Genomic DNA, 19,478 nt, shown 5'->3' with positions numbered 1-19,478 from the left:
TAGTGATATCTTATTGCATCTTTTTATAATCCTCACCTGAGGATATTTTTCCATTGACTTTTTTTTTTTTTTAGAGAGAGTGGGAGAGAGAAAGACAGATAGAAACATCAATGTGAGACAGACACATCAATTGGTTGCCTCCTTACACGCCTGGACCAGGGCCTGAGCTGGGGAGGAGCCTGCAACCAAGGTATGTGCCCTTAATCAGAATTGAGCCTGGGATCGTTTGGTCCACAGCTGATGCTCTAGCCACTTAGCCAAATAGGCTAGGGTTCTTAATGCATTTTTAATTTGCATTTTCCTAATGACTGAGTTAAGCATCTATATATATAAAAGGCTAATATGCTAAGTGTTCACCTGTTCAACCATTCAGCTGATTTATCAATTTGTTATTGTATGAGTTATGCTTTTGGTATAATACTTAAAGAAAGCTTTACCTAATCTTAAGTCACAGAGATTATCTCCTGTTTTTTTTCCAGAATTGTTATGGTTTTACATTTTAGAAATATATATTTTTTACTTACTAAATGTGTGTGGTGCAAGGTGTGGATCAAAGTTCATAGTTTTGGATATGGTATTTAGTTATTCCAACATTATTTGTTGTAATGACTGACCTCTTTTCACTGAATTGCCTTTGCACCTTTGTAAAAAATCAATTGTCTGTATATGCAGGTCTATTTTGGACTCTATTTTGTCCCACTGATATATTTGTCTATCTCTAAACTAGTACCACATGTCTTAATTACTGTAGCTTTATAATGTCTTGAAATTTGGTAATGATAGTCCTCCAGTTTTCCCCCCCAAGCTGTTTGCCTATTCTAGGTCCTTTGAATATCCATATGAAGTTTAGAATCAGCCTGTCCATTTAAACAAAACAGCCTGCTGGGATTTAGTTTGGCCTTATATTGCATCTGTATGTCAATTTGGAGAGAATTGACTTCTTAACAATACTGACTCTTCCAAATCATGAGCATGCTATTTTTTTCCATTTATGTCTTTGATTTCTCTCAGCAGTGTTTTAAACTATAGATCTTCACATCTTTTAGAGATTTATCTCTAAGTAATTCGTATTTTTTGACATCATTATAAATGATACTTTAAAAAATTTCAGTATAAAATTATTGTTAGCATGGAAATACAGTTTTGAATATTGATCTAATATCCTGCAGCTTTGATAAAACACATTTATTAATTATAGTAGCTCTTTTGTAGAATTTATTGGATTTTCTACAGAAATAATCATGTCATTTTTTTTTACGGAAAACAGTTTCTTTCTTTCTAATCTGGATGTTTGCAATATGTTTTATTGCACCAATAAGAGCCTATACTATACTGGATAGAAATGATAAGAGTGGACACCCTCATGTTGTTTCTCATCTTGTAGGGAAATTATTTAGTTTTCCACCAATGTTATACTGTAAGTGTGTGTGTGTTTCCTTTATCAGATTGCAGAAATTCTCTTCTATTCCAGTTGGCTAAGAGTTTTAATCAGGAATGGATTTTGGATTTTGTTAAATATTTTTCTGCATTTATTAGGATGATCATTATGGTTTTTACTATATGATAAATTACATTGATTGTATTTTGAATGGTAAACAAGCTTTCCAATCCTGGGATGAACCCCACTTGGTCATGATGGATTTATCCCTTTTATATACTTTTGGATTGGATTTGTTCAATTTTGTTTGGAAAGTTTTCATCTGTATCTAATAGGGACATATAGCCTTTTGTAATGTCATTATTTAGCTTTAGTATTAGGTTAATGCTGGCCTCAGAGGATAGTTGGGAGTTATTTCCTCCTGTTTAATTATCTGGAAGAATTTGTGTAGAATTGGTACTATTTTTTTCCTTAAATGTTTGTTAGAACCACAAATAAGGGCATCTATATCCAGATTTTACTTTGAGAGAAAATTTTAGTCTACAAATTCAGTTTTTAATATAGATATGATTATTCAAGTTATTTGTTGTTTTTAAATATGTTTTGGTACTTTGTATCAAAGACTTTGTCCACTTCATCTAAATTATTGAATTTATTGCCATAAAGGTTTACACAATAGTTCCTTATTATCCTTTTCATATCTGTAAAATCTGTGGTGATATATCCTCTCTCATTCCTGATCCTGGTATTCTGTGTCTTTTCTCCTTTTTTCCTGCTCAGTCTAGTTGGAGGGCTATCAATTTCATTTACATTCTCAAAACAAACCAACAACAACAACAAAAAACAACAACAACAGCTGTTGATTGTTTCATTTTCTTCCTTATTTCATTGATTTTCTGCTTTGATCTCCATTATTTCCCTTCTTCTGCTTACTGTATTGTGTACAATATTCTTTTTTCTTTTGCTAAATTTTTCTAACTTTATACAATATGGTTCTTTTAAGGTTTTTATTTAAAGTATTTCTTCTCCAAGACAAATGAGATATTGAGGCTGATGATTAATGTTTCTCATCATTGATGTTTCTATTGCTCTCTCCCTTTCCTTTCCTCTCTGAAAGCAATAAAAATATGTATATATTAAGAAGAGTGGGATAAGGGGCCTCCTTGGAGAAGTTGATGTCTGAGAGATCTTATTTTGTTGAAGTCTAGGGTAAATCTATGAGACCAAACCTAAGTATTCTTAAAGTTTATTTTTCGCTGGCCTCAGATCTCCCTTTTGGTTGTGTATTCTGTAGAATGAGTTAGAATATTCCAAAAGTAATTCTGCATGCAGCTAATGCTCCCTTGGGTTTAATTGCCAAATATGTTTTTTATTTCTATTAAGTCTGTTTGCAGTAGTCATGGTAACTATAGCTGTAATAGTAGTGGCAGGTGTGGCTGACAGGATTATGTTGAATAGGAGGAAAGTCTGGGGGTGGAATGTGGGGGGTTGTTGTAAAAGTTTACATCAGTATTTCACTGCAAACAATCTCATTTAGTAATGAATAATTAACAAACTGTCTCTTGTTTAACAAGTTATAACTTTTTAAAATGTATTTTTATTATTAAAAAGGTTTAATTCTATAATTATTTTATAAATGGAGTGAAACCAGCATAATCCTATCTAATAAAGAGGGAATATGCTAATTGTCCAACATGTCCTCACAGGCACAAGATGGTGGCACCCTGTCTCCTCAGCCCCACCTCAACCAGCCGGAATCCTCCAGTCCCTTCAGCCCTGCAGGGGGGTGGCAGGAGCTGTGAGCCTCATCCAGCTGGAGTCCCCCAGTTCTCTCAGCCCCATTCATCCAGCCTCAGTCCCCCAGACCCCTTAAAACTGGCAGTCGGACATCCCTCAAGGGGTCCCAGATTAGAGAGGGTGCAGGCTGGGCTGAGGGATGCTTCCCCCCCCCCCCCCCCCCCCCCCCAATGCACGAATTTTGTTCACCAGGCCTCTGGTGTAATAATATAATCTCAGCATCCATATTTCAAGGTTGAGTTTCTCTCCAATCTGAATCAAGGTACTATATTTAGGGATTTTGAAAATACATAACAGCTGTTAGCTGAGATGCACCTCCATGGCTCGTGTTCAACTGTAGGGAAGAAACAAAAGGGGGGAAATAGAAGAATTATTTTCAAATGGATAGGATGGCCAAGGGCTATGTAAATGATTTTAGTTTAATAATAATGACAACGTGAACCTGATCCTTTTTTAAAATTGTATGGTTGAAAGAGCAAGCTATTCCTTTACCACTTTGCTTCTCAACATTATAAAATTTTCAATTCCTTGATTTGTAGAGGGGAAAACAACAATATGACTAAGCAGCTAATTTGTGATAGTGCCAGAACCAGAGCTTAGACTCTTGAGCAGAAAACCTGTATTCTAAATCTGCCTCCTTTATACTGGATGTACCATGATTAACCTTACCTCTTCATCTGTAAAATGGAGATGATAATGTTATTTTTCTTCTGATTGTGATATAAATGAGAAAGTGTGTGAGTTATCACTCGTTAAGTGTTAAATATTATTTTGCGTAGGGAATCCTTTTCCCCTTCTCAAGGACTCAAGGAAATAATTAAGAGTCATATGTGCAGATAAGAAGCTATTTGACTTAGCGTTTTTGTTTCCTAAAGTGATTCCACGTCATCCACTCCACCTACTTTTAGATTTATAAAAGCCTTTTTTCTAATTGAACAAATGCAACTGAATTTCCATGCTTAATCGTTGCTTTTAAATCTGTTAGCTTTTCAAACTTCGTAATGATGTGTCTAGCAAACAATATGTGCTAACACAAGTAATGTTTTCTCTCATGTCACACATCTTGAAATTTATTTAATAGTCACACACTGTAAGATATTACTTGGGACTGTGATATTTCCTCTATTTGGGGGCTTCCTGTTCCTCTAGCTTTCAGGTTACAGGAGGATAGTGAGATATAGCATGTTGAGTGAAAAAAAGTCTTGAATCAGAGAGATCATTTGCATATCATCTCCCTCTGTCTGAATTGCTCCTTCTCTCCACACCTCCCTATCCTTTTTCTACTTCATTTTTTAAGATTTAGCTGCATTCCTTATTTCCTCTGGGGTCCCTTTGCTGATCCTTTTGCCCAGTGTGTTAAAGTCTCCTTCCCCCAGTGCTCCCAAAACATCTTGCTGTCTTCTAGTATTCTTCACCACACTGCATTGTGAGTGTCTGTTTTCTTGTCTGTCTTCCTGACACATCTTTGAGAGTCAGGGAATTAGTCTTACTTATCTCATATTCCAGCACCCGATTAAAGGTGCTCAGGGAAGTTGTGTTGTATAGGAAGCCTTGAGTTTGATGCATTGTGTTCAGAGAATAAGAATGTACTATCTGTCTAATAAAGATATTTCTTTTTCAGTATTCCAGCCTCTTGTTTCTTTTTATCACTAAGGAAATGCTTGAGCTTCAGGAATGATCTCAGGTTTTCTTAATGTTGTTGACACCCTTTGTGATATTGCTCAGTGCTTGTTAAAGTTCAGGGCCTTTGAGGAATCTGGGATACATCCATGGATTTTCCTGTTTCCACTGCCACAATCACACCGGAATCTTGCAGTGATGCAGCTACATTTTTGCATTTAAGTACATAGACCACTTGGCTACACATACAGTTTGTTTTCAGTGCCTTTACAGAGCCATTTCCGTAAAGCTGAATTACATTCAACAAAGTAATTTAGATGTTCAATTGGAATTTATCAAAATCGAAAGAATAGCAATTTTAAAGAGATAACTGGCTCCTGCTTCCCTTTCCTGCACTACAGAATAACAATATAGAGAATTACAGCTCTATTATACTCAATCAGGTAAGTGGTTAACTTCCCTGAAGATTTGTGTGTGGTCTCTGGATGTTAAGGCATAGAAACCATGATTTATTATTGGCTAATATTGGAAAAATAAGAAACCACATGATGATGTGACATCGATTAATATATAATCTGCCTAGTTGATAGTTGACAATGTTTTCTCAAAGGGAGCTCTTGAATGAGAATGGGTGGGGATACCTTAATTTTGACATTCATTTGAATGACATACTATCCTCATGGAATAGAGTAGGGAGTGTTTAGGTGTGATGTCCTGAGTCGAAGCTGAACTGAACATTGTCTGAACATTGTCTATTTATTCAGATGGGGAGGAGCCTATAAAGGCCTGATCTGCTTCAATGTCTGGGCTGAGCATATTTGCTCCTTCTTTCCCTTTTCACCACTTCTTAGAGTTTCTTCTATTTTCCTAATTTATTCTTGAAATTCATGTTCTGTAGATGCTGCTTAGAAGCAGCAGAGATACTAATGAGTGAACATGATAAGTGAGCCACAATAAGTAGATGCATGTCCAGTATTTTGCTCTCAGCAGGATAGGGAAGTTCTATTAGTTTATTGATCTAGCTGAATCTTAGCTTTTAAACATATCAGTAAGTTTTGTTATATGAAGACATTCCATTTTTCATAAAGGAGCAAAACCAAAAAAGAATTGTTTACTATTGGAAATAATATCATTTATAAATTTCCAGTACTAAATTTTGAGAACGACAGGTTATTTTTTTTTTTTATGTAAGCTTTGAGAGACTAAATAAATTTAAGATGAAATCTTTTCTTTTTTTATTTAACTCAGACGTAGGTGTCCCATTCCATTTTCACTATTGACCTTGCACTTGTTGTGTGGTAGGTACTGTGTTAGAGACCTAGATGCACAAATGAAAAGATAAGGTTCTTAATTCTAGGAGTTCAGGTTGTCATGGACAAATAATATACAGATACATGGATTAGAGCAGGACTGTTGGTAGAATGTCAGTGTGTGCAAGGTGCAATGGGTAGCTTTCTCAGGATCACCACCTATATGTCATGGGCTTCCATGCTGAAGATATTAGAGCTGAATGCAGTTATCCTTCCCTTGAGCTGAGCCATATTAACATTTCTACTTTTGATTTCATTATGAGAATTTAGGCCTGTCTAGGTTCTTTCTACCAGTGCTTTTGATTGGTCTGATAGTTAGGGGTAGAGGATGTGGATGAATTTGAAATTTAATGTCATGGAAATCAGCTGACTTTCAGAAAATAAGCAGCCTAATTAAGAATGAAAAAATGAATCCATTTTTCTTTCCTTTGTATAAAAATTACTGAACTGGAAGTGACCCTGAGAAGTTGTCTTAACCCTACCCCCCTTGCCTAATTTAGGCCGTGTTTTAAATTAGAGCCCAAAGAGTTGTCTCCTGTATTCTCTTTCTTATAGAACATGACATCTTTCTTAAAAGGTCAGTTGTCAGAAGGAGTTATGTTTACTTTAAAAATATATTTTGGTCTGTCAGAGTCTGAAATATAGCTATGGCTTGATTAGATGTATTATTCTTTTATAGACATTTTAGATTTGTGAAGAAATGAGATGCTGTCCTTTTATTAATGGAAATTATAGTCTAGTTATGTTTGAAAAATAAGCTTTGGTTTATTGTAAGGGGTAAAGTTAGAGTGTTCTTAAAGAGAGAAGAAATTACAGAAAGTTAAATCTGTCATTCTGTCTCTTCATGCTGAGAACAAAAGCAAATAATTGTGAAATATTTCAGTGGGTTGAACCTTAAGTTTTAGCTTACCTTTCTCATTATTATAAGAAGCACTTTGTCTCATTGCTATGGAAACAAATTTAAATTATTGAGTTGAAAGTTAAAATGTAGATCTTGATACAGATCTGCTGTGAAAGGTAGATGTTGCAAACTAAGAATCTTAATGCTACTCCAACAACTATTTTAAGAAAAACTATTGACCTTGCACTTGTTGTGTGGTAGGTACTGTGCTAGAGACCTAGATACACAAATGAAAAGATAAGGTTCTTAATTCTAGGAGCTCAGATTCTCATGGATAAATAATAAACAGATACATGGATTAGAGCAGGACTGTTGGTAGAATGTCAGTGTGTGCAAGGTGCAGTGGGAGGTGTTACAGAAGGAATGCTTGAGGTAACTTTAAGGATGTGTGAAATTTGCCGGATAGACAGGGAGGTGGGATGAGGATGTTCCCATAGAGGAAACTGCATTGGTAGGGGCTAAGAGCTGAAGAGTTATTTTAAAGCAGTTTTTTAAAATCACTGTACATCTGCTTAGCCATACTGTTAGGAAATATTTGGGGGACCTCATATTTTTAAATTCATGAGTCGGTTGAATATAGACTCTGGAATCAGCCTGCCACCTGCCCCACTTGACAGTATAATTTGGAGGTATTTAACCTCTCCAAACCCCATAAAGATTGAATGAGAGACTGTCTGTGAAGGGCATAGGTTAAAGTTTGACATTAATAAACTCTAAATAAATGTGAATTGCTTTTTAACAGCCCCAGTATTACCATTGTTCATTCTAGGTGGCTGATAATTTTGAGTGCTTTTGTAACAGTAGAGTTATTAGATAAAATATTTTCTATGTTTGCTGGATTACAAATTTTATTGTAGTACCCCACTGAATACTTACCTACTGTGTGCTCAGCATTGGGCTAGGACTCCGTGTGGAGAAGTATATGTAGCTCCTACCGCTAGGCAGCTTCCGACATAGATAGTTGTAAAAGAAAATGAACAAATATGAAATAAAGTAAGTATGCTATATCTATCTGTATAATTGCTTAGTATATTAATTAAAATATTAATAGTATAGTTGCTTGTGTGGCCAACTTATTGTTTTCAAGTGAGCGTAGACATAGGATACCAGAGAGAGAACGAAGGATAGAGATAGCAGTTAGACAAAATCAAAGGAGCCTTTTTTTTATTTAGACTTAGGAAAAAAAATAAACAGAAAATATTTTCTGTGTGGTGAACCTGCCTGGTGTAAAGGAAAGCAGTTGCCCCTGTGGGGTGATTCCAGGACTGCCACCTAGAATCTCTCTCCCATTCCCATTTAGATAATTGGAATGTCTTCATTTTGCAGAATCACTAAGAGAGGTCAACCACATATCTTTTTCCTTTTAGAATGAATAGATTTATTATATCCTTTCCTGATAGTGGTTTTTGATCAGAAATAAGGAATGAACATTGAAAATAGAATAGAGGTGGGTTGCAGTTGAGGGAGGTGGGGGTGTATTAACATACTAGAAGACAGACTTTATTTTACTCTCTAACAGCTCTTCTACAAAATGTTCAAGAACAAATAATGAATGACTGCTTTGTGCCGACTTCTCGTCTAGAAACTAGGGGTAGGTACAGAGATGAAAAGATGAGCTCCTCCACTTCAGTGATCTTAAAATCTATGGGCAGATTAAAAGATAAACAGGTAAATGTAGTGCATGTGGAGTGGCAGTTACTGGAGTGGCAGAAAAGTCAATGGCAATATCCTGCAAAGTGCACTGGGGAGGGGGCACAGTGGGGTTGTTGGGAGCTGTAGAAGACACACTTTCTGTTATTGTCTTCTCCAAGTGTCCTATTTCAAGTAGGAACAGCAAACCCTGAGTTCTCGTCCCAGACATCAGCCACCTCTGCCTTCTGTTCCCACCACTGCTTTTCCTCCAGGTAGTCCTTTACTTCCCGGGATCCAGGTCATAGCAGTGGAATGCGGTGCTTCCAGAGTTAGAGCTTACTGTTCACCTGACTTTGGTCTGTTAGACCAGGGTCAGACACTTCTCTGAGCCCTGGATGTGCAACAGCTGCTATTCCTATGCTGGATACTGTGCAGGAGTAGGACTAGGGTGGGTTAAAGAACATCCAGGAAACTATAGTTCCTGAATCTTTAGTTGCCCACATCTCTATTGCTCTTTCCTAAACAGTCCAAGTGACTGGAATTTTCTGACACACTTGAATCTTGAATATTTGAATACAATGAAATGTTAACATTCAAGAAAGAGTACTGTAAGAAGAATAGGTTGAATTTCATGATAAGCTTTAGTTCACTTAACAATCATTGATAGAAAATTTCTAAATGCATAGTAATGGCATACTGAAGTATGCTTGGTGTAGAAATCCATATGTGAGAGATGGCCATGGAAGCAGTCTGCTGGGTAAGTTGGTGATTTCCTAGAAGTTTGAGAGGACATTTAAGGCCTGTATCTTGAGGAGAATACTGCTCTCTCCCCTAGAATTTGAGATTCTGCACGCATTTTATTTTTATTTTTATAAAAAATAGCCAATTTTCTCTGGTTCAGTTATAGTCTGGGTAACTGCACTTAATAATAAACTTGGTATATTTTTGTTTTTTGAAAATACTTTCATAACAATAATAGCAGCAACCACACCAACAGAAAAATCTTTCCCTCATCATTTCTACCAAATACAGTAGCTTGGAATTTGAGGCTTTTAAAGCCAAAAGCTTAGTGTTTGTCATTTACTGGAAGAAAATATGAATGTATGATAATCTGAAAATTGTATAATCCACTGTTAACTTTGTACCACATTTCTACTTTATTTTATTAATCCTTTTTTTTTTTCTGTTCCTGGCTTGATTTAAATATAAAAATTATTGGAAGAAATTGTTTGCTCTTTAAAGGATTTGAAGCTTCACTGTCTAACGGCTTAAATATAATTTATTCATTGTTTTAAAAAATTCCTATAAAAATGTAATATTACTTTCATACAGGAAGCTGAAAAAGCAGCCTGTTCTAAAGGAAGCTGGTGTGTAGTTCCTTCCTTTCTAAACTTTAAGCCGAGTGCTTTTCCTCACTTTAAATTCAAGGGCTTAATGAGTTTACATCGATGATGATAAACTGAACAGCACCTGCCTCTTAGTCATAAAAGAGAGTATCTTAAAGCTGCTGAACAAACAGATGTACTCAGTTTAAGCTTTTGAAATGTTCAAAGCATGTGGTAAAAAAATTTTTCCCCCCAAAATGAGTAGTATGAGGAAATTAAGTTAGAAGAAAAAATAAGCCATAGGGTCAAGTTGGATACCTGAATTGTGTACATTTTAATTGCAATTCTGTCATCACTGTGAGCACTGTTACTTTGAAAATTTGTCCTTGAAAACATATAATTGTCAATATTTTTCTAAAGAAGGATTTGCCATATTTTATTGTTTTTTGTTATCTTTAAAAAAAAAGGTGTATTGCAACTCTTGGGAAAAGCAAGAGGAGAAAACATAAACAATACTTAATACTTCTGTTATTAAATTATTCAGTATTACACCATGATTTTATCAGACAGCTCTTGATAAGTTCAAATAGTTCAGAACAGTTCACTCTAAATATCTGTTTGAATATGGCTGCTTGGTCCAGTCCATGGTAGCTTGGTAAAGGCCTTTTTGATACTGGCAGAGGAAATGAGATACCCAAGTTGTCCATATTTATTGTAAATTACCATGCTTGGTTTCCATAAAATATTGGAAGCTATATTTGTGTTAACTTATGTTAAGGCTCAAAGTTCTCTAGAAAATAACCCAGAAACTCCTATTTTACTAATGAATGTTGTCTAGAAAAAAAATGTAGACACACCATTAGAAATATAATAGACTATTATATTTTATTATCAGCCATGTTCTGTGAGCTGATAATATGAAGATTACCAAATACTAGTACAAATTCCAGCCTTTCCAGGGAATCATAAACATGGCTTAAATTCTGTTACTGAGTCAGAATAGGTGGGGAAGAAAGAAACAATAAGGGTCAATATGGTTTGCTCTTTAATCTCAAAATCATTTTAATAATCCTTAGAGAAGGGTGTGTGTCTTATTTACTCTATCGCCTTTAGACTTACTAGAAATTTCAAAACAGTGTCTGGAGACATAGCACAGTCTGAGCTGGGCTCCCCATGAAAGGACAAAGCCGGCTTATCTTCAGGAAGGCCCTGGGGTAGAGTCCGCCAAGCAACTTTGAAGCCCTGGTGACCGAGAGTTAACTTTCCTGGACCAGATATGTGCAGAGGCCAAACTCAGGTGGCTAGTTCCATAGTGCAGTTTTCATTGGTGGAAGGGTGGTACCTGAGGGTTTCAGTGAACAAATAGGAGCTTAAATGGGTCTAGAAGAAGCCCCAGGGTGTGGTGGAGGGAGCTCCAAAGGCCCACAGGAGACAGTGTTCCAGTCTCATCTCTTAGCAACTTGCTTTGTGACTTTGGACAAATCACTTCACTTCTTTGGGCCTCTGCTTCCTCATTTATAAAGTGGGTCACATGATCTCAGAGGCCCCAGCCCTTTCCAACCTCCAGGCCTATGATTATAGGAACTTGATCAATGTTGCACTGTGCCTTCCATCTTGTAGCTATTACACTGCCAAGAACTTGATTGAAATTTATCCAACTATGCTGTTAGTCATCAGGTTCTCTCCATTTCTCTCTGGTAAATGTCTTTTGTCTTTTCCTTTTTTCCTTCTCACTATCTCCACACTCAGCAGGTTTTCAATATACTTGTCAGGATGATTGCCTCACCCTCTTGCCTTTTGCCATCCCTGCCCTCAATCCTGATCTAATTGTTATTCCAAGGTTAATCCTTTCCATCCCATCTCATCCCAAGCTCTGAGTCTCATCTTCCTTAAATACTTTCATTGTGAGCATTTTCTTGTTCAGAAACCATCAACCTACACTGTGTGGCTTTTAACATACTGTGTAACCTTGTCCCACCCTATCCATCTAACTTTGTATTCTATCACCATCCAATGCACCCTGCTATGCAATAAGACCAGTTTTATTACTGCTTTTATCATAAGCATTCACTATTTTTTCCTACTCATGTAACTTGTTCATTTTATTTTATTTTTTTATCTGGAATGCTCTTTTTCTCTTCATAACCTCTACATTTAACAAATTCAGAATTCAAGAAAGGTAAGATAACTGAATAAAGCACTACAGATCTGTCTTGGGAGTGACAGAGAGAGGGGTGGGGATAGCCATAGAATGAAGGGAAGAACATTTGGGACCCTGGAGGGAAGGACAAGTAAATGTTAACCTGCAGGGATTGTGAGTCACAGAGAAAGTTTGTTTTGTGTGTGTGTTTTTTTAATTTAATTATTGGGGTAACATTTGTTAATAGAGAAAGGAAGTTTTAAAGACCCTTCTCACTCACATCAAGTGGACTTTGCCCTCCATAAAATAGAAACCAAGTTCATCTATCCAGAGTGACTGGGATGGGGTTGGGGGTATTAAGGACATGAAGAAAGTAAAAAGTTACCACTTGCTAAATACTCTGTTTCAATATCACTTATTTGTTTATTTATATGTTACATGGGGGTAGAGATTTTTGTCTAGATTATTATATAATATCTTTACTAGAGGTCCAGTGCATGACATTCATGCATGGGGGTTGGGGGGAGAGAAGAGGATCCCCTCAGCCCAGCTTGCATCCTCTCCATTCCAGGATAATCTTGGGGGATGTCCGACTGCCAGTTTAGTAAACACAATCCTGAACTGCTCACCTGCCTGCCTGCCTGATTACCTCTAACTGCCCCCCAACCAGTCTGATCACCCCTAATCACCTTTGCCTGCTGGCCTGATTGCTCCTCCCAATCCCCCCACCAGTCTGGTTGCCCCAACTCCCTCCCCCTCCCCCCTTGCCAGCCAGGTCACTCCATGCAGCTTGCCGCTTGGTCGTTTGGTCACCCCTCACCCCCCTGCCGGCCTGGTTGCCCAATGCAGCCTGTTTGGTCGTCCGTTCGGTTGTGATGGTTGCTTCGGCTTTTATAGAGATAGATTTTCTAAGAATATATGTTATTGATTTTTTACAGAGAAAGGGAGAGGGATAGAGAGTTAGAAACATAATGGAGGGAAACATCGATCAGCAGCCTCCTGCACACCTCCCATAGGGGATGTGTCTGCAACCAAGGTACATGCCCTTGACTGGAATCAAACCTGGGACCTTTCAGTCCATAGGCCGACGCTCTATCCACTGAGCCAAACCATTTAGGGTGAGATAGATTTTTTAATAATGCTTTCCCTCCTGCATCTAGAATAGAACTTGGCAAAAGGCAAATATTTAATGAATATCTGTTGAATATGGGTGGGTGAATGGATGGATGAAAGGAGGGATGAGCAAATAGGTACAGGAGGCATAAAGGGTAAGGAAACGATGTATTCAGAGGAGGTTGTTTCAGAATTCAGGTTCTAGGGTAGGTATGGGATGTGAGTGTTATTGTGGGAGCTGGAGAAAATGAGAAGGTTCCTGTTTTGAGGAAGTTGAATTACTGGGACACTGGATTCCTTAGAGGGAATTCAACTCCTCCAGCATGATGGAAGAGAGAAAAACTACAATTCAGGCTCCTGTAACTGGAATTTAAGAGGGACTGGGTGGCAAATAGATTACTAACAAAAGTTGGAGGATGAGATTGTTTAACAAAAATAAATAGCAGCCGAAACCGGTTTGGCTCAGTGGATAGAGCGTCAGCCTGTGGACTGAAAGGTCCCAGGTTCGATTCCAGTCAAAGGCATGTACCTTGGTTGCAGGCACAACCTCAGTAGGGGGTGTGCAAGAGGCAGCTGATCAATGTTTCTCTCTCATCGATATTTCTAACTCTCTATCCCTCTCTCTTCCTCTCTGTAAAAAAATCAATAAAATATATTTTTAAAAACTAATAGCAGATTTACAAGGAAACTAAGTAATAGTTGTGAAGTGTTGCCTCCCTTACATCAATCTTGGTTCCCTCCCCACTCCCCAGTTCTCCCAGGTACATTTAGTTAAAATGTGCTAACACTGTGTGTGTGTGTGTGTGTGTGTGTGTGTGTGTGTGTGTGTGTATGTTTCAGAGAGGAAGGGAGAAGGAAAGGGACAGAAACAACAATAATGAGAGAGAGAACCATTAATCAACTGTCTCCTGCATGCCCTACACTGGGGATCGGGCCTGCAACCCTGACTGGGAATTGAACCATCACCTCCTGGTTCATAGTCACTTTCTCAGTGACTCAAAATCCCTGCTGGTTAACATTTTCTTGTCCTTCCCGCCAGGGTCCCAAATGTTCTTCCCTTCATTCTATGGCTAACCCCACCCCCCTCTTTGTCACTCAACCACTGAGACATGCCAGCCAGGCCTAACACTGGTTTTTAAAAGTCTAATATTCTGGTGTGGGATAATAAGTATTCACCAATTAAAATAGTTGCTGTCGATGGCTAGTTTCTTCAGATATTTGGGGTGGAATAATAGCACTTGCTTTTGAAGCTGTCATAAGTTCAAAATAGAGGGTATGATTTAAACCGATATATTTGTGGTTGGAAACTTTAATGTCGCCAAAATCTTTCCAATTGACATCTGAGTATCTCAATTATGTTTCTGGTCAATTTATTATTTTAAAACACCCTGCCAGACCATAGTGCTTTACAAAGTTGGCAGCATATTGCTGATGACCTAAATTATTATTCAAACTCATTGTAAGTATTCTTAGTGCTTCAGTATGCAATTACCCATTTTGTCCATTTGCAGTGCATTTTAGGTATGCTTTATTGCACAGAAGCATTATTTCCCCCCAGCCCAAATAACCCACAAAATAAATGTTTAAGTGTTTTAAACTCCACTCCCTAGATTTATTTTATTTTTAGATGCAAAGCACCTTCCAAAACATCAGAAAGTGTGGTCCAATTTCCATTAGGGTTTCTTCCGGGTAATAACGCCTTTCCAGGCTACACTTGAAGCTGCATCCCACCATGATTCCACTGGCTCTGAGCTTCCCACCCTCAGCTTTCTTTCAACCATTATTTCCTCCTATTCTCTGGTTTTCCCCTGTTCTGCTTTGCTTCAGTTCAATTTCTTGTCCCTTCAGATCCATAGTTTCTAATTATCCTTTAGGTCTCAGTTTCAATATCACTTTCTCAGAGAGAGATTTCTAGATTCTTTCCTTCCTATGACATTCGATCTCTCTGCTGATTTAGTCATCATTATGCTTTCCCATCATAACTTTTATATCTTATTGTAATTGTACGCTTCATGTTTGTTTGCCCCTGTAATACAATCCATTACCATGAGGGCCCATCTCTATTTCATGTCACCTATAATCAAACAATACTTGTGCCTTGAAATATTCACACAAAATATGATAAATGTACTATAAATAGCCTCAAGTCCATTCAGGTTCTGGTTTTGCTGCCACATAACTCTAGTTAAGTTGGGCCACTGATGAATTATGAAGAAACGTTTAAGTTTGGGAGTTTGGGGCCTTTGGAATTACTATGCAGAGGACCATGGTAGGCACACATCTTGGTGGAATGCTGACTGTTAAAGCATCTCTTGATTGTCTCCCTCCATCCTCAGAACCATCACTAGGTCAAGCCACAGCTGTCTCCTGGATTGCAGTGTCCTCCTGTTCAGTTCCTTAGCAGTCCATTCTCCAGAGTGAATGTCCTAAAACAAGTTTTGGTCATGTCACTTCTCTGTGTACATACACTAAGTGGCTTATATTGCCCAAAAGATAGTCTTACATTTCTTAACCTATGGTACAAGCGTGTTATGATCTGGGTTGTTTGCCTTTCAGTTCTTCAATGGCCACTCCCTTTTTTCCCACTGTACAAACATATCTTTCATTTCATAGTCCTACTTGCCTGTTAACTGTTCCTTCTGTCTGGAATAGACCCTTTATCCTTCCTTCATCCTTACATCCTTTTCTATCTTATCTATTTTTGAGGTTTTGAATTAGATGTCACTTCTAAGGAAGCTTTTTCACCCTGGTTCTAAACTAGATGCCCCACCTTTGAATTTGGTCAATAACTTATACTCCTGCTATATTGGGATGTAATTATGCCACTAATTCTCTAGAGAAGGTATCTCAGTTTGGGCACTGTTGACATTTTTTATATGCTTACCTGGTGACCTGATGTTTAATACTGTTCTCTGACACTTGCCTACTTGCCTCTGGTCCTTGACCTCTAATACCTGTTTTTGGGAGTCAATTCTAGGCATGGTTCTAAATAACTTATACTAGGTTTCTCTACTTTGGCATTATTGACGTTTGGGTCCAGATAAAATCTTTCTCGAGGGGGCTGTCATTGTAAGTATCACTGTAGGATGTTTAGCAGTATCCCTGGAATCTACCTACTGGATGCCACTATTACACCCTCCCCTACCCCATTGTGACAACCAAAAATGTTTACAGACATTGTCAAATGTTCCTGGGGGACACAATTACCCCTAGTTGAGATCCTCTGGTCTAGACAGAAAGTTATTTGAGGCAGAGGCTATGCTGTGTGGGTCTTCATATCCCTAGCTTGACACATACGGGTCCTCTTAAATGTATTGAATTAAATTGTTGAATAATGATGGGATGTGGGTACTGAACGGGCAGGGGAAGGATAAATAGACAGATGAAGAGAGAGGTAGATTTGCCCTAGAGCTGCAGGCACAGAATTTCCTGATTACTTAGAGACTGCCTTAAAATCAACCAGGAGGCATTTGTTAAACAGATATGTAAGTAACACGTACAGATATAAATCAGAAGCAGTCCCTGCCCTCAAGGTGCTTTGGCCCAGTAACAAAGACTCCGGGGGTTTTGTCTCTGTCCACAGGGCCCTTCAACCTTCCCTTCCTGGCATATTTCTATTTCTATTCAGTTGAGGTTATATTAGGTCTTTCTACTGTGTTGTCCTATAACACCTATTCTTTACCTTCATAGCATTTTCACAATTTTAATTATTTTAAATAAGCATTTTCCTATGCTTATTTAATATATTCATTGAGACTAAACTCTGAGGAGGAAGGGAAATACATGTTTTGTTCATTTATGTTTCTCTAGCTGTTGGAATAGTAACTGTCACCTCGTAGGCATTCAATACATAATTTATATAAAACGAGAATGATGTGGTATGCCCTCCCAAGAACCCATGTTCAAGTGGAGGAAACAGTGCATATTTCCTTGCCAAGTTCTCCACCAAACAAATAAGACAGTACAGTATTGAATTTGGGAGTAAAATGGGAGAATAAATTGGGCTAGAAGTATCTGGGTTGACTTTATTAAAGAAAAAAATTAGAAAATATAGAAAATTAGGAAAAATATAAGTAAAACTACTCATAACCAAAGGCTCAATATTAGGAGGCAACTACTTGGTAAATTTCAATCTCTGTTGCTTTTTCTTATTCTTTAAAGCACAAGTTGCTTCATACTTTGAAATATTTCATGAACACAGAAAATTAGAATAATATAACCTCTATACAGAATAGTTAAATCTTAACATTGTGTATTTTTTGCTTTATATTAAAAATTTAAAGTTGTATTAAAAAAATATTCACATATAGTTGGTGCTGCCTGTGAATCCCTCCCAGATGCGATTTTCCTTTTTCCTTCTACAGAAGCATCATCCTGAAGCATCATTCCCTTGTATGGCTTTCCATTTATATTATATGCATGTATATTTATAAGCTGTGTTTAGTTTGAGGATCCCAAACTTCGTACAGTATGGTATCATATGTGTATATATTCTGCAACTTGCTTTTTCATTTTAACATTCTCTATAAAATATCCATGTAGATGTGTAGCTTTATAGTATTCTGGGATTATATTGTGTAGTTCATTCATTCTGTCAGGGGAATTTTTGGACATTTCCATGCTTTGCTATTAACTATGTTGCTATGAACATGTGGCACATTATCTTCTTGTGAATGGTTAATAGCTTCTCGAAAGTTTGGATCTAAAGGTAGAATTGCTTGTACATAGGTATGCACATCCTTCAGAAGAATTGTACAAATTTCAGTGACTAACATCACTGTCTGGTAGTTTTTATTGCTCCATATCCTTGCCAAGCCTTGGTATTGTCAGACTTCCAAATTTTTGCTAATTTAAAATACTATGTTTTCTTTATTTCTGGTATATTTGAGCATTATTTCTAATGTTTATTTGGCTATTTCAGTTTCTTCTTTTGTTATGATTTATATCTTTTACGATTTTCTATTAGATTGTTTCCCCCTTCTATATATTTTTATGTCTTTACTAGAGGCCCAGTGCACGAATTCATGCACAGGTGGGATTTGTCTCCAATCAGAGTGGATCTGGGCCAAGCCTGTCAGGAGGAGGAGCTAACAGGAGGTTGGCCAGCTGGCCCTTCCCAATTGGGGCTTGATCAGGGCTGAGTTGGCTGGGAGGAGGGACTGCAAACGATTGGCTGGCAGGCCCTGTCCTGATTGGGGAAAGGGCTGTGGGTAGTGGGCCAGATGGCCCCACCCCAATTGGTGGAGGGGCAATTGGGGGCAGAGCTGGGGGGGGGGGGGAGGCCCACAGGCCAATCAGGGTGGTGGGGGTTGATTGGGGGTGGGGCTGGCTATGGGGCAGGGCTGTGGTTGGTGGGCCAGCCAACCCCACCCCAGAATGGCATGGGGCCAGGAGCCTGGAGAAAGGTCCATGGGTGGTTGGCTGGCCAGCCCTGCCCCTGATTGGAGTGGGGGGGGGGGGGCAATCTGAAGTGGGGCCTGGAGGGGAGGAGGGGCTGCAGGCCGTTGTCCAACCAGCTTTGCCACCTATTGGGGCAGCGGGGAGCAATTAGGAGCGGGGCTGGCTGGGGGAGGAGTTGTGGGCCAATCAGGGTGGTGAAGGCCCATTGGGAGTGGGGCCGGCCAGAGGGAGGGACTGCAGGAGGTTGGCTAGCTGGCCCCGCCCCTTATTGAGGTAGGGGAGGCAATCAGGAGCAGAGCTGGCCAGTGGGGGGGGGGAGGGGGGGGCAGCTGCCGGCTAATCGGTGTTTGGGGCCCATGGGTGCAGGTCAGCTGGGGGAAGGGCCATGGGGGGACATTGGCTGGCAGGCCCCATCCTACTGATCTGGCTGGTTTGCTGGCCTCTGTGGGCATCATAGTGACTGGTTATTCTGGTCGTTACAGCTTTCTGGTTGCTGGCTTTTTATATATATATAGATGTATTCTGGTTATTTTATTTATCTTTTGTTGATATTTTTAATTTTAAATATGTTCTCCAGTAGCTTTTCTTTCCACTTTACGTGCTTTGTTGTGTTCAAGTTTTACTTTTTAATTTAGTCATTTTTATTAAGTCTGCTTGTTTATGGTTGGTGCTTTTTGCATCTTGTTTAATAAATCTTACTACTGTGTACTTCGGGGTTATAAAGAGTTTCTACCATATTTCTTTTTTCTAAAAGTTTGTGCTGCTCTTCAGCATAAGTCAAATCCACATGGAATTTGTTTCTTTGTGTGGGTATAAGATAGGGAGTAGTTTTTCATGTGAAAAAACTAGTTGCACAAGCCAG

The 19,478-nt window shown here is 38.4% G+C and overlaps 1 protein-coding gene across 4 annotated transcripts in view; it reads left to right on the top strand.

Annotated features, from left to right (window-relative positions):
• Positions 1-19,478, top strand: part of MRTFB (myocardin related transcription factor B) — a 177,725-nt gene that overhangs the window by 26,024 nt on the left and 132,223 nt on the right. Inside the window, exon 3 of one of the 4 annotated variants that reach the window (XM_084881108.1) lies at positions 75-190. The exons of the other annotated variants lie outside the window; for them this stretch is intronic. The gene's annotated coding sequence lies outside the window, so the exon portion shown is untranslated. The remainder of the gene's footprint in view (positions 1-74; positions 191-19,478) is intronic. 4 annotated transcript variants of the gene reach the window in all.

This window comes from Pipistrellus hanaki, assembly GCF_964339955.1.
Source record: "Pipistrellus hanaki genome assembly, chromosome: 4".
Taxonomy (NCBI): Eukaryota; Metazoa; Chordata; class Mammalia; order Chiroptera; family Vespertilionidae; genus Pipistrellus; species Pipistrellus hanaki.
This window is presented reverse-complemented; position numbering and strand designations above follow the sequence as displayed.